Source organism: Peromyscus maniculatus, chromosome 8, assembly GCF_049852395.1.
Source record: "Peromyscus maniculatus bairdii isolate BWxNUB_F1_BW_parent chromosome 8, HU_Pman_BW_mat_3.1, whole genome shotgun sequence".
In the NCBI taxonomy this organism is placed as follows: Eukaryota; Metazoa; Chordata; class Mammalia; order Rodentia; family Cricetidae; genus Peromyscus; species Peromyscus maniculatus.
In genome coordinates, this window is record NC_134859.1 from 95,332,939 (window position 1) to 95,348,974 (window position 16,036).

General features: G+C 47.7%; 1 protein-coding gene and 1 long non-coding RNA gene across 3 annotated transcripts in view; one reads left to right on the plus strand and one right to left on the minus strand.

Annotated features, from left to right (window-relative positions):
* Prkca (protein kinase C alpha) overlaps positions 1 to 16,036 on the minus strand; it is a 400,362-nt gene that overhangs the window by 56,121 nt on the left and 328,205 nt on the right. The window lies entirely within an intron of this gene.
* LOC121831494 (uncharacterized) lies at positions 5,508 to 15,544 on the plus strand. Its single transcript, XR_013041934.1, has 4 exons — positions 5,508 to 5,658; positions 8,716 to 9,136; positions 11,108 to 11,202; positions 15,332 to 15,544. It is a non-coding gene; the product is annotated as an uncharacterized LOC121831494 (long non-coding RNA).

Here is a 16,036-nt window from a genome sequence, read left to right on the forward strand (position 1 = left end):
GCAGTGGTTCTCAACCAGCAGGGGGTTGAATGACCTTTTCATCAGGTTGCATATCAGATATCCTGCATATCAGATATTTACATTACAATTCATAACAGTAGCAAAATTACAGTTATGAAATAGCAATGAAAGTAATGTTATGGTTGGGGGTTACCACAACATGAGGAATTGTATTAAAGGTTTGCAGCATTAGGAAGATTGAGAACCACTCGGTTATAGGTTATAGGTAAAGGTGTTATAGAAAAAGCATATCGTTGGGCATGATGGCTCATAACTTTAATCCCAACACTCCGAAGGCAGAGACAGGAGGATCTCTGAGTTTGAGACCAGCCTGGTCTCCAGAGTGAGTTCCAGGACAGCCAGGGCTACACAGAGAAACCATGTGTAGAAACAAAGCAAAGAGCATTGGAATTATTCAAAAAAGGGAAAAATGAAAACCTTGATGTGCGATGCTGTAAACGAGAACAAGGTAATTCTAAATGCTAGAACTTTCCCCTGTTCTCTCCTTTTGTCCTTAACAGCATAGCATGTGCTATTGGCTTTGACTAAAATAACTTGCACCTGGGGAATTCGGATCCTTCAAAAGATGGAACCTGAACATTTGTCAAGCCTGGCTTCATGATGCCACCTGGATTCCCAGGTGCTGAGACTAGCCAGTGTCCACACCTCATAAGGAAATGAGCTGATAACCAACTAATACTGAATCTCATTTGGAACTACAGAGGCATTTTGTAGCCCCTGAAGTGCTACAGGTTGAGTTGGGGACAAGCAAACCGTATGACAGAAATCTGAACACTGCAAACCCAGATCCGCGTGTGCCTGTGTTTACTGGAAGTGAGTCACAAGTCTATACAAGTGGCCCCCTCCTGGGTCCAAGGACTTGTCTGTACAATGTGAGAGACTCCTTACACTCAGCTCACTAATGCAGGGTTTGCAAATTAAAACCAGGACGAGTTCCATGCCAAATGACTTGCATCGTGGGGTGTGATGGTATAACCCTGAAGTCAGTTTCTGCACATGGAGGCAGAGGCAGCTAGACCAGGAGTTCAAGGCAGATTGGGTTACATAAGTTGCTGACTTTAAAATCCATAAAATAATGATAACAAAAGTAATTACTTACATTAGGTATATGAAGGACAGGGTGGTGGGAGACACATTTTCTATCAGGTTAAACCATTTGCAGCAGCAGAGCTGGGATAATTTGACCTCTGGTAGCAGCGATGGCGGAGGTCTAAGTTAATGCCAACGACACCTTGCCTTGCTTGAATTGTGTGCACTGAGTGTACGTTGGCTTTGCTAAACAAGCAACGTGACCCCAAAGACCCAGTGTTATGGTGAGTGTACCGTCATCACTTGTTGGCTTTCACACCATGCCTCTCTGCCTGGAAATTTTGACAAGAAGTTCTGGTTTATCCAAGCTTAAGACCTACATTGCAGTATGAGAGCAAGTCTCCCGGTGGTCATTTGGTAACCTCTGAAGTGCCGGTCAGTGTCTGACTCCACTCTGCCCCACTCAAAATGTTCTGATTCTCCAGCTAGTGTGAGTATGGCTCTGATGAATGTGTTTATCAAAACTATTTGCAGTGTGACATAATGACACCCTTTGGACTTGAGAGCTGTGGAAGGGTCTTTCTACGTCTGACATTCCAGGGGTGACAGGCCAGTGGTGCCCAACCATGGAAGCACATAAACTGTTATGGATTTCTTTTACATGTTTTTTCCTTTTTCTTTTCATGATGAAAATGCTGACAAGACATTTCAGCACTGCTCCACAAAGCAGGATGGGTTAGGGGAAGCAGATGTGCCATACAGAACCAAGGCACAAAACCTTACCCTCAAGGAAGTGGATTCACCCATGCACACTGCAATACTGGCTCAGAGCAATTGAGTGCTTTGAAGCAAATCGTGAGGACTTGGGGAGGGCTTGCTAGAGGGACCTGTCATCTAGGTTAGTGCCGTGTTTCCGAACAGCAATGAGTCCTGACATCTAGTCCTGCTACTCGGTTGCTAGGCAACAGGTTAAAAGGATGCTACTTAATGGGTATTATGGGTCTTGGGCAGCACAGTGAAGTAGATGAGAAGCCTGCTGTTCTCTGGCTAACTCATTTGTCATTTATTGGAACAGGCCAGGCATGCTGCCCCCTGGAGACCTTTATTCTTTCTGCCTCCTGTGACCCACATAGGCATACCAACCTTCCTTCTAGTCTACAAATGATGCCTTAAGCATCTGGGATCCCCCACTCACCCTGTCAGCTGTCCCTGTCACCTTGCTTCCTGTGGTTTGTGTTTCCTTCTGCTTTCCTGGTCTCTTTATGCTCTGTGAACCAGTCACCCCTCTCCTCTGGTTCTCTCTGGTCTAACTCCAGAGCATAGGACATGTCTGGGATACAGCGTACCTCAAATTCTCTGAACAAATGAATAATTGTTTTTTTTCACATAACATTTTCTAAAAGGCAGAGTTATTTCTTCTTGAAATAAAGCGATATGTGTTCATTTTAGAAAAATTTAAGATGCATACATTTTTTTTAAAAGAAAGAAATAAGTACCTATGATTTTTATCAGCTAGAGACAATCACTGGAAACATTCTACAGATGCCCTGCAATCTCTCATTTTTCACATCATAGTTAACAGGCACAGAAGCCCCCTGGAACCTGCATCTCCTCAACATGTGTTAGGGAATTCTCACTCCCTGCCATCAGACACCTCACTGTTTCTAGAGCAGGCAGGTGCACCATTTTCTGTTTGAATCTCTCTCTTGTTCTTAGACCCCAAGTAGATGCAGAGTCATCAGGTTAAGGTTTGGATTGGGCAAGGCTGGTGACGTCCACTAGCGACTGTACAAGGACATCTGGGAAGATCGGGGGGGTGAGGGTTGGGGTGGGAAACCCAAGGAGTCAGGACACACCAATTCCAAAAGACAAGCCTTGACTTCTTCTAGGACATCGGTATACATTATTGGTTGGGACTTCTAGCAGCGTTCTTTCAGATCTGGTTTTGGGACCATCTTCAGTCAGGTGTGTCCACCTTTTGATACTGGGAAAAGATGTTATCTCCAAGTTCATGCTCTAGAGCAGTGGTTCTCAACCTGTGAGTCATGACCCCCTATGGTGATGAAAGACCCTTTCACAGGGGTTGCATATCAGATATCTTGCATATTAGATATTTACATTATGATTCATAACAGTAGCAAGATTACAATTAAGAAGTAGCAATGGGAGGGGGAAGGCTGGAGGGGAGGAGGGAGGAGAGGGGAGGGTCTGTGGTTGGTATGTAAAATGAATAGAAAATTTCTTAATAATAATAATAAGAAGCAGCAATGAAAATAATTTTATGGCTAGAGAGTCACCACAATATGAGGAACTATATTAAAGGGTCATAGCACTAGGAGGGTTGAGAACCACTGCTCTGTAGGCTCACAACTGGATTTAAAAACATTTACACTACATCTACGCATGCATGCGCACATACACGTAAACACCTCTTAATGTTTTAAGTAAGGTGATGATTTTGTGTGAGGTCACATTCACAGCTATCCCCAGCCTCGTGCATGCTCACAAGACCTGTGGGCTCCATGTTTGACACGCTAGGAGGAACAGTCTTAGAAGGGTGGCATGACCTGAATGCTTATCCATCTGCCCCAAATTCACATGTGGAGACCCTCACCCCTGATCTGACAGTGTGAGGAAGTAGGAGGAGACAATGAAGTCACTAGGGCTCCACAGTCATAATAGGGGTGTCCTTATGAAAGGGTCTCATGCTTTCTAGGGAAACAGGAACAAGCAACCATCTATGAACCAGACACCAAGTCTGTGCTGCCGTGACCCTGAACCCCCTGGGATCGAGGGCTGTGAGCAATGGGTCACGTCTGTAAGGCTCGTGGCCTGCGTGGTTACAGCAGAAGGAAAGCTCATCTGTACAGAAGGCACATAGCTGTCCCCAGGGCAGGCCACCTCCCTCGTCACCATTTCCTCCTGACCGCATGCTCTTGTTTATACCCTTGGACTTAGGGGCCTGGATGGCTGTCAATGCCTGTTGACTGGAGTTTTCTTCCCAAGCTGGGAGTCACAGATGAGCAGCACATAAACCTCAGGGGTGTACCAGTCACTCTCCCCAGGACCACAGACAGTCTGTCAGCCCTAGCAGGTGCCTCTGAGGAAGACGCCTGCATGTCGATGAGGATGTCTGAACCTTGTGATGGTCTCCAGAGCCAACTCCACTACCTCCAGCCCCTCACAGGGTTGTTCATGCTATGGAGGAAGAGAAGGATGCCACTTTCTCCCAACACAGGATCCTGGATCCACTGGCTGCCCAGAATGGGTGCAACCAGCCTCAGAAGGATGGAGACAAGTGACATAAGGGTGTTCAGGTTACAGACGAGGGGTCTGAGGGACATGTCCAGATTCATTCCCTTCCTTGGTTCTGAAGCCCAAACTCTAGGCTTTGAATTAGCAATCTCCCCACTATACAAAGGCCAGTGCAGGCCAAACAGTCTCTTCCATCATTACCCACCTCTGCTGCTGTGCCATGAAATCCAGATGAATGAATGTGTGGCTGTGATTTAGCATGGCAGGCAGTGGCTGGGATGGGCCTCTGGGGTGCAGTTTTACTTTTGTCTCATGTCCTGTAGATTCTCAAATCACTTATCTTCACCTGCTGCTGACCTTTCACAGTTTTATAGATTTGATTTTTCAGTGCTGGGGATTGAACCCAGGACCTCAAGGCTAACATTCTACCAACAAGAGCTTCACCCCAGCCCTTCAGTTGTACTTAGATAAAATGCCTATGTCTCCTTGCTAACTTATCAGGACAGCAACGATGAAAAGTTCCCAGTGCATCTGAATCAATTACCATTCAGTCTCTTCTGTGGTATTTGATGCTCTAGGTGGTACAGGCAGGCAAATAAGGCTGTGTCGCCAAAATAGTAGGTACTCATTCAGCAAAGGCCAGGGGATGCACAGTAAGCCATTTCCATAATGAGAACTGTTTTTAGAGGCCCATCCACTCAGGTGGCTGCCACTGTTAAAATGAAGTCAGGAAGTCAGCAAGCCTTCCTGTTGTGGCAATTGAGTCATACTCCAAGGGTGGGTGGGTGGGTGAGGGAAATGTGGGACCCAGGATCTGTTAGAGCTTTGCCTGGCGTGGACAATAGTGTTTGGTTATTTTTCTACCAAGCCCTATGAGTTTCTAGCATGTTATTTTCTTTATGGTTATCTATTTTTCCCTTATGCTTTTTGATTCACCCAATGATGGATGGCATGCCTGTTAAGCTGGCTAATCTCGTTTTCATACATGTATACCGAGTATTTTGGTCCCTCTCCCCTATTACCATTTCCCATTTCCTTCCCATTCCCGCTGATTCCCTCCTCTTCCTGGCTAGTCTTCCCTTCCATTTCAAGTCTATCTTTCTCCTTCTCTCCCCCCCCCTTTTTTTTTTTTTGCGGGGAGACCCAACTGAGTTTCCTTAGAGTTCCAGGAGCATGGGCACCTTAAGAGTAAATACCCCCACCCATCAGTTACTATTAACTGCCAATAGCTCTTCAGGGAGGGTGCAGTTTCATGCACCCCTCCCCCCCACCACCAACGGTTAACCTAACCGCAGCCTCCAATTCCTCAGGGGAGGCTGGCTAGACGAGAGGCAGCCCAATTTGCCTCACCTGGTAAGTGGTCCCCTGAAGGCTACTGTCCTTAGTTCTCTCCAGTTGCTATGGGAGGGTCCTGGGATCCCCAAAGGATCCTGTTTGAAGATCCTCCAAATTTTACCTTTTCTGAGTGTTTCCACCCATGAAAACAGTCTTTCTCCCACTGGGGCTGACACCACGATTTGTCCGATGTCCACTTTAGGGAAGTCTAGTGTAGGCGGAATAGCTGTGATCTACAATGTTATTAGACTCTTTTCACACTAACCCATTTCTTTTCCTGCCAGGGATTGCCACCACTCAGGCTTTGCAGGGTTGGGAGTCTCTGGATTCACACATGCTGTCAAAGTAAATGGTTTTCCAGACTGTCAGCCATGTTTAAAGGCAGGGGATTCTCTGGGCAAGCAATAGATGGAAGGAGCCAACAAGACCTACAAGGCCCTTGACTGTTTCTCTTTTAGCACCGTGATTGTTGCCTAAAATTGGGAGCAATTGGGAGCGTGAAATGACCATTTATTTTATTGCCATTCCTGTTCATTCACAAGTAGAGGCCCCAGGCGGCCCTCTGCTTCTGCTATGGCCTGTGTTCATTAAGACGCAGGGAGTCTGGCTTTTGCGAGTCTTTACTGCCCTCTTGTGGTTTAGCTCCTGGAGCAGTTGTACCCTAACAAGGCTCTTTTGCAGAAATTCGCCTAAGGTTTGTGGCAGTGGCGTCCCATTGAATACTGCAAAGTGGTGCAAAGAAGGTTCTCCCCAGACGAACCTTTGCAGAAATGCCCCGAAGCGCTGAGATGAGAGAGAGGCAAGCGCTTGCCAATGCCACCCATGGTAAAATGCCAGAGCGAGTTTTAGAATCACCAGGTGCTTTAACTTATAGAAAACTGCAAACCCCAAACAGGTAGAGATCATTTTGTGTCTTCTGAATATTCTAAAACCTCTGCTGCACTCAGACTCTGCAGGTCACAGGACCAAGAATGGATCGGAAGAGAGAGGGAGGCGGTGGCGCTGCCAGGGACCCTGGAGTGGGCTGAGAGCCACGGCATCTACTTAGAGAAAGAAGCAGACAATGACCTGCAAAACGAGGAGAAATGATGGTTGTTGTCACAGGAGGGCAGAGTTCAAATGAAAAAGCCACTCCTGGGGATGTTCAGCTAGAATCTGAATAAGCATAAGAAGCCAGCTCCTGAAGTAAACACCCAAGCTGTACACGCCAGGGTGACCCCGAAGCTTGCTTTCCCTCATGGCTGTATAGCTTGTGGGAAAGATGAACAGAGCACCACACTACACCCCACCTCAAAGGGGCTCAAAACCTGTGCTTTTACATAGGGCTCTTTGTTTCTCTTTTTATGAGTCTGTCTCTGAAATGCTGGATCCACTTGTTCAACTACTTGAACATAAACTTTTTCTAAAATGTCTCTAGTTGACAGGAGCAAGCATTTTGAAAGCTGAGCCAACTGCCATTAAATTCAGCACACAACTTTTATAATGTTCTGTTTTAGCCCATGTTCATGGAACATTTTAAAACCACATGGTTTTCCATGGACCACCTGCTTCCAGGACCGGGTGCAGCTGTCCTGCTCTGTGTTCTCCTCCGGGTTCCATGGCCATCAGCTCACAGGGAAGGTGGGGACTTCAAGAGTTGTCACAGACTTCAATGACACTTAGGACATCCTTAATTTCTCTGGGGCCTCAGTTTTGTCTTCTGTCAAATGGACTGAAATTCTACCCCGTCGTTGTCGTCGTAGATGAATGGGATCTTCCATTTCTGCGGGCTCAGCCCTGGGCGCTACTTCGATAGCAGTGCCCAGCCACAGCCATTCCAGGTGGCAGGCGGTATCAGAAGAGATTCAGGACGGGTAGAGAGGAAGAGATGAAGCCTCAGCAGGGAGAGTCCCAAAGAGGCAGACTCAGAGAAGGCCAAGTGGTCCCCAGGGTTCTCCTGCCAGAGCTGGTCTTCAGAGGAATGGGGGGCGGGGTTCCTGGAGGAGGATCTCCAATGTAAGACAGAGGTGTAAATCTACATCTTTTTCTCTGGGTGTGTGTGTGTGTGGGGGGGACACCAGGCTGGTGTAAGAGACTGCTGGGGGTCACTTTTCTCCACGGCGCTCTGGGCCTGGGGTCCTAGAAGGCTGTGGAAAGTTGAGGTGCAGACTTTGTTGCAGTTTGCAGCAGAGAGGAGGTAGCTGAAGTGCAAGTAGCTTCAGGGGTAGAGAGCCTCGCACGGGAGAGGAAAGAGGCGCGGGCATGAGGCTTCCCACATACTAGATGTCCTGGAGTCCTTTGGATGTAACCCTTGAAAGTGGGCGGGGACTTTGCACTGGTCGGCCACCGCACCCTCCCTCACCCCAAGTCACCAGCTCTGTGCAAATGTGGCCACTCACGTATGGTCCTCGCTGAGACCAAAGGTCCTGCTTATTTCTGTGTAGCGTGTCAGCTGAGGCACGCACAGCCTCTGGGGGCCAGCCATGGGTGGGTGCTGACAAGTCTATTTTCATAAAGGTCCACAAGGTGAAGATTAGCTTGTGGCCAAGCCAGGGCAAAGCCCCTCTGAGGTGTGAGGGAGTGAGTGCCCTCCAGTTTTGCTTCGGGGTCAGGGTGCATTATCCCGGCACAGGCAACATTGCCTATCTCAGGCAGAACAAGCTGGGGTTCTTCTCCTAGGGCTTATCATAAAAGGCACAAGAAATACCCAAGATAAGAGCAAACACAAAGCTTCCCGGGAGGAAGCTCTGTGGCGCACAGTGAACTGAGTCACCAGAATTCTCTGTCCCAGGTGGGAGAAACGGAGTGGACCAAGGTCCACTGGCTGCCTGTGTTTGCTGTGGTTTGGGTGTGAAATGTCCCTCGGAGGCTCATGTATTTGAACACTTGGTCCCACTGGTGGCCCTGTTTGGGAATGTCTTGGAACATTTAGCAGGGAGAGCCTTTCTGGAGGACATGAGTCAGTGGGGATGGGCAAAGCCCCACTTCCTGTCCATCCCCGTTTCCATGGTTCCTCCCCGGATGCCACCATGCTACCCCACTACGATGGCCTCTAGTCCCTCACTAAAACCTCTCTTCCCTTAACTCCCTTGTCAGGCATTTTATCAAAGCAACAAGAAAAAGAACTAACATGGTACCCAACGTACAAATGGGGGCTTCAGACCCAAGCGGAAGAACAGAGCTTTTGAGTTTACTTGGAGATGGCTACTGAGGAAAGTAACTTCAGAGGCAGCCTCTTGATTTCTACCTCCTGGGGCAGGGGTTCAGGGAGAACCCCAGGAGTGACAGTGAGGGATTCTAAGCACCTTTATATTTACTTTAACCATCCAAGCAAGCCTTGCCAGCCTGGGCCTTTTTATCTCTTCCATATTTAACGTGGAGGGACAGAGGCTAGCCAGGCGAGCCAAGGGACAAGGTGCCAAGGCCACCAGCCAGGCAGTGGGAGAGCCGGGCTCGAGCTCAGGAACGTGGCACTTCCTGCCACTGTACTATGCTGCTTCCTGGAATACCAAGCAAGGTAGGTGCGAGTGAGTGGCCAGCCAGTAGAGAGGAGTGGTCCTTTCAGAGAGTGCGCAGTTGTCCACCAGCGTTGGGAAGAGCAGTCAGTTTATCTGCTGGGAGGGGGATCTGGAGAGGCGATGGCTTTGTCCTAGCTCTGTTTTCCCCATCCCTCTATTTTTAAAAACGTGTATGTGTGCCTATATGTATGTATGTGCACAGTGGGCATGCAGGTGCCTGTGGGGGCCACAAGAGGGTGCTGGATCCCACGGAACTGGAGTTAGAGGTGCTTAGTGAGCTGGGAACTGAACCCAAGTCTTCTGCCAGAGCTGTACAGGATGGTAACTGCAGAGCCACCTCGCCAGCCCCAGCCCTCTATTTCCCTCCTCAGCTATGTCTGTGTTCGATACCCGTGTCTGGTTCTTCTACGTCGTTTCCAACATCGAAACAAGGACAAGGGCACATTGCTTAAGCATGTCACATCACACAGGCTAATGGTTTAGATAGCATTTAGGGTTCCAGGACCCAAGAACCAGCATATTTCATCCACCTGCAAGTGTTTGTAAACAGGAACCGCCTTCACATCCTGGAGCGGCCGGAGGCAACTATTTACTCTTGAGAAAACAGAAGGGGTTGCTCGGAGGGAAGACCTTGCCCAGTAGCTCAGTATATTCAGGGGGAGCCAGCTTCCCAAGCTGCTTCTCCAAAGAAACGCAGAGTGGTGAAACAGTTGTTAAAAGAGGCAGTGGAGGGCAGAGAGAGCAGTTCTTGAAAGCACTGCTCAGAAGGGTCATCACTCCGCTCTCTGGACATAGCACCACGAGACAAACACTGCAGCCGGCCTGACGCAGGCTTCCCTTAGAATGCACGAGGCACAGAAGGTGGCGGTCACCTGATGACACGGGGTGGGGGCGGCACCGGCGGGAAGGGGGACCTGCTTTGGGCCTAGTACAGAACCACCTCTTTCTTGGAACAGTGAAAGGCCTGGAAGCAAGGCGCATGTGGCCAGGCCCATTCTCTCTCCCTCCTCAGGGCATTCCTGGGCACTGGCATGGTCTTACGCCAAACAGTTCCACTGTACCTGTAGATGTGTTTTGCTAGGCGCCATCCACGCGACGGGTAATGGGCCTTCCTGTTAGCACACATGTCCGAGAGCACACAGCTAGGTTCCCAATAATTTTACACACACATACTCAAGACCAAACCCACATTAGTCTTTTTTCCCAGTTCAAGTTAGTTCCCCCCACCACCATCATGTGACTCTCCAAAAGGCTCATGTAGCTCAGCTTGGCCTTGAACTTCCTGTGTAGCCCTGGTGACTGTGAAGTCTGGTATTTGTGCCTCTACCTCCTGAGTGCTAAGATTACAGGTGTGTGCCTCCATGCCTAGTTTATGTTCTATCATGCTGTGGATCAAACCCAGGTGCCTCATGCACCAACCAAGGGACATGTTCTTAATAAAATCTGCTTTCTTGAGGGCTTGGAGGTTCTTCAGTAACTCAAGATGCCTGAGATTCTCCCAGTAAAACAAGCTGTGAGACATGGGTTAACCCATCCCGGTTAACTGAAGGTCACATCACCAGGCTCTGTGTCCTCCAGCTCCCCACTGCTGTCTAGAACACCCATGTGACTAGAAAGCTTCACTGTCCCAAGTATTAACCTTAGTGACAATGAATCGATACCCTCTTAACAGAAAAATAAGAGGGGTGACAGGAGCAGTCAGAGGTCCATCTGGTATGAGGCAGCTTCAGAGAGAGGATGCCAGAGAGGCTGGTTTTCACAACCCAAATCCCACAGCCCAAGTGGGTCACAGCATCCCTGAGCCTAAATAGGGGTGATGAGGGGCAAATGCAGTGATTCTCAACCTTCCTAATGCTACGATGCTTTAAACAATGTCGTGGAGACCCCAGCCATAAAATTATTTTCATTGCTACTTCACAACTGTAATTTTGCTATTGTTAACAATCATAAATATCTGTGTTTTCTGACAGTCTTAGGTGACCCCTGTGAAAGGGTCATTCAATCCCAAAGGGGTCGCAACCCACAGGTTGAGAACTGCTGGACAAACGGATGAGCCATTAGAGTGGTAAGGCTTTGTCTATTAAAATGGGAAGCTGGTCAAACATTTTACCAAGTGTAAACACATTTTCTTCTCTTACATCTATCTTGTAATTATGAGCCTTTAGGTCAGTACTCACAAAACTATAACTGTTCCCCAAAGTAGAGTATTTTATTCTAACTGCCAAAGCTTTGTTTTCTGGCCAGAGAGCTTAATCTACAACATGATTAAGGGAGCCAAGCGGTAACCAACCATCCGCTGGAATCTTGGAGTTGGAAGCATTTTGACTGGGTCCTCAGCCACCTTTTGCTTTAGTACCTCTAAGGATGAGCCCAGATACACTGACAAGATGTAGGAAATCCCTGCCTCCAACTTCTGTGATAGGTCACCCCAGGAAGACCTCCAGGGGAGACACCTCAATACAAGTGCCCTGCACCCCAGAGTCTTCCACAGCCACTGGGAAATTATTCTTGGTGTCAAACGGGTTTACAAATAAGCCCAAGACTTGGCAATTTTTGGCGATGCTAAACTAACCCAAAATCTCCTTCTGAAAAAGGTCAAAGGGAACCATGAAGTGACTGAGCCCAGAATCCCCAGCACTCCTCCTTTCACACCTCCAAGGGATCTAGGGAACACATTCTGGACCAGTGGACATGCAGGCCGGAGCCAGGATGGTGAACGCTGGGAAGCCGTGCGGCTGGCTCTGTGTTAAGGGCCAAAGACCTGGGAGCCACGGAACACACCAGGTTCCTGAGGCCTGGCACTCTCGGCCTATGTAGTTTGGAAAGTGTCACTTACATATCACAGCAAGGGTCTCAAGGGATAAGAGATTCTATGCATGAAAACAAGCTAAAGTCCCCAAATACCCACGAGCACCCCAGACACAGGTTCCTGAACCTCATTTTAGGAACTGCCATTTTGAATTCTTAAAAAAATTTTTTGAGATGAAGTCTCACTATGTTCCCCTGGCTAGATTGTAACTCATTATGTAGAGCAGGCTAACCTTGAACTCACAGAGAGCTGCCTGCTTCTTCCTCCCTAGTGCTGGGATTGAAGGTATGTACCACCCCATCTGATTTAAAGATCCATTTTAACCATTCTTAATTATGTGTATATGTGTATAGTTCTGTGTAGGCGCATATACGTGAGTGCCGGTGCTCACAGGATCCAGGGGTGGTGGATTCGTAGGAGCTGGGGTTCCAGGCAGTTGTGAGTCACCTGACATGGTGCTGGAACTGAACTCAGGCTTTCTGAGAGAACCACAGCCCCTCTTCACCACTGAGCCAATGTCTTCAGCATCCCCAATCTGGGTTCTTGAGGCTCCTCTGGTTTGATTGTGATGCATGCCATATCACCAGAGTGGCAACATTTTCCAGCTGTGAGGCTTGATCTGGACAAAGAGGATTTGTAGCCTGAACAGAGCCCCACTCACCAAGGGGGACGTGGGAGGAGAGGTACAGTCTGCATCATCTGAGTCTCTAGAGAGTGAACAGAGGTAGTGAACATCTCCCACTGCTCTACACTCCTCCTCCAGGGGTGGTGCCTGACATAGACAGGTCAGATGCATGCAGCCAGCTAGAAATGCCAGAGTTCTTGATTTCTGGAGTCACAAAAAGTGTGGGAAAGAAGTTGGTCTCTCTCTTATAGCAATCAGATTCATGACCAATGTGGGTTTTACCCAACTGCTACAGGGCTTTGGGCATGTAAGGGTAGGGTGCTTTCAGACCCCAGAATGGCTTTCTGCTGCCAGCCACCCCCAGAGATAGGTGTGTCTAGAAAAGAAACCTTTAGTTTGTACAATGGAATCAATTTTAAGAGGCTTGAGAATTATGTCAAAGTTTACATATATTTAATGTGCTTGGGACTTAGGAAAGTGGAGGAAAAGGGAAAATAAGCCAATATCAAGATGCATGGCTAAGCACTGTGTGTGTGTGTGTGTGTGTGTGTGTGTGTGTGTATGCACATGCTCAGAAAAGTGGGTGCTGCAGGCGAGAGCAGAGGAAGAGGCAGGAAATAAGGAGAACCATTCAGACAGGATAATGGAGTGCTTATACCATTGACTTTGCAAGTGTGTCCCTTCCCCATCAACAAGGATGATTTTAAACGCCCTTCCCAGGTCTTACACTCCAAGTTCTGCTAACGCTGGAATCCTGGAACTCAGTAGAGGACCAGAGGGCATGGACTTCAGGCTTTTTGGGCCACCCACTCCTTCTAGTAGTGACTCCACCTTGCCTCAAAGCACTGAAGCAGCCTCAGTCAAAATGCTTATGGTAATGAATATGGCCTGTGTTAAGAAAACTCTATTTAGAGCCATGGAAATTTAATTTTCACCTAATTTTCATGTCTCACAACATTATAGTTCTTTGATTTGGGGGTAAAAAGACATTACAAAACACAATTATTCTTAATTCACGGGTCACAGAGAGGCAGGAGGTTTGGTATGGGTCCCTATTTGATCCATTCCCCCTCACTTCACTGCATCCATAGGAAATGAATCTGCTCACTCATTAGTCAGTGGTTTTGTTTTCTCAATCAGCACTTCTGAAGATGTAATGCGTACTTGGGAATCTTATTAAAATGCAGATTGACTCAGTAAAAAGCAGGGTGAACTCTGAAGTCTTCACCACGTCTACCAGACTAGCCTTGAAATCCTTACCTCATCCACACAGCCTTACACTTCAGGTATATGCCACTGTGTCTGGCTTGGATTGTGCACTTGTGTGTGTGGTGTAGGTGTGTTTGTGTTCATATGTGCACATGTGTAGATGCATGTGTGTCTATGTGGAGACCAAAGGCTGGTGTCAGGTGTGTTCCTCAGGTGCTCTCCACCTTATTTTTGGGGACAGGGTCTTCCATTGAACCTGGAGTTACTGATTTGGCTAGACTGACTGGCCAGCAAGCCCCAGGGAATCGCATGCTTTATCACTCTCACCCTGCCCCATGCCAGGCTTTTTATAGGGATGCTGGGGATCTGAACTCAGGTCCTCTTGTTGGTAAGCACTTTACCAACTAGCCTGTCTTCCCAGAACCACTTAAGCTCTTCTATCATGGGTTTTTTTGTCACCTTGATTCTGCTCAGGTACCTGAAATAGAGCCATAAAGAACTGTCAATGTTTTTTCACTATGCTTACATTTGTGCCAAGGGACCCTGTCGCTCCCTTCCCTTCTTCCGGTTCCTGTAAATGGAGGGATACATCCCTGGTCCTCACTCACACCCTGAGTCCTATGGGTACCGGAGTCTGGGTACACAGGGAGAGCTGCTTCTAGCAGGATGCTTGCTGGTTTCTTCACCCAGAGACACCCACCCGGCAACACCCACCCGCAAAGTCATGCCTGTAACATAAGTCTACTCATGCTATTTTAGGGATTTGGTAGGATGGTACAAAAGGCTGGAATGGGCAATCTTCATTTCTTTGTTTCTCAACAAAACTACGTATTGTGTCTCTAAATTAAATCACACTGAGAACACACGGCAGGTACGAGGACAGCACTGTGGCCTTTGTCTTCTCTTCAGCGCTGATCACAAGCCTGGCTGTGACCACCAGAGACTCCCTGGGTTTGCTCAGTGCTAAGGGCTATTGACAAATGATCTAACGAATGTGTGAAAATCATTTTCACCTCATATCCTACTTTGGCTTAAGATTTTGCTTCTAAAACCAAGCTGAAGTACAAACATTAAACTATCTTAACTGATGCCCTTTTAATAGATTTTTTTTTTTTACCCCCTTATCATCCAGTTCAGAAAGTAATTAAGTAGCTATTTAGGGACCAAAGAAGTAGAATCCATACTGGGGGCACATCAAATTTCTGTTTTGTGGCTAAAGGGCATTGGAAAGAACTCACGTTTCTATAGTAACCATAGCAAGGCTGATCAAATCAACAAATAGCAACGATTTATCTGAGTGTTTCCAATGGGCTGTCTTTTTTCCCCCATCTGGAAAAGAACATTGCAAATTAGATAAAGTCTTCAAAGACAATGGAGGCTTTCAGAAAATCCAATTTTGACAATAGTAAATAAAAGAGAAAAACATCTGCTTTCTCTTGTACAATCGAGCCACAGAATCTCATCTTCATTGATTTAAGTACCTAGACTATGGCAGTGATTGGATTCTTAATTTTCTCATTAGTAAGAGAGAATCTTACATTGTTTCCCCAGGTTAAAGGAAAACAGACAACTGGCAGTGTTTCCAGAATGACTTGAAGCTTCGGCACCTTCCTGACAAGCCTCAGGAGGCTCTTTCATGACTCTCCTATGCACAAGCCCCTCACAACCTTCAGATGTATTTGGACTTCTTTTGGTTTACACTCTTGTGTGGTTCTGAACAGCCACGAACATAAAAAAAAAATTCAGAAACAGCATGTTTTTCTGCATCTATCTGGGGTACATGGGAGCCAGTTGGGGGCTGGCAGGTGGGCACCAGCACGTGCCACAGGACAGTTACTAGGGCTCTGTTCCCTGCCCTCACCCTCTGCCCTGCTGATCTCAGCAATCCAGCTGTAGGGAGGAAGAAGTAGCCTTCTTGGACAGCATCCAGTGTGGGAGATGGGTGCTCACATGTGACATGTTTTACCAGTGGGACCTCCCTTGGATCGATCCTGCACTGTCTTGGGAGAGGGGTGACATCAGTGAAGTACGACTGTTTTCCTTCAGAGGCTGTGTGTGTGTGTGTGTGTGTGTGTGTGTGTGTGTGTGTGTGTGTGAGAGAGAGAGAGAGAGAGAGAGAGAGAGAGAGAGAGAGAGAGAGAGAGAGAGAGAGACTCAATAGGCAAAAGCACCTGCCGAGCAAGACTGATGACCCAGGTTCAGATCCCCAGAACGCACGTACAAACGGGAGGCAGCAACACAGTGTGGTGTCAGCAG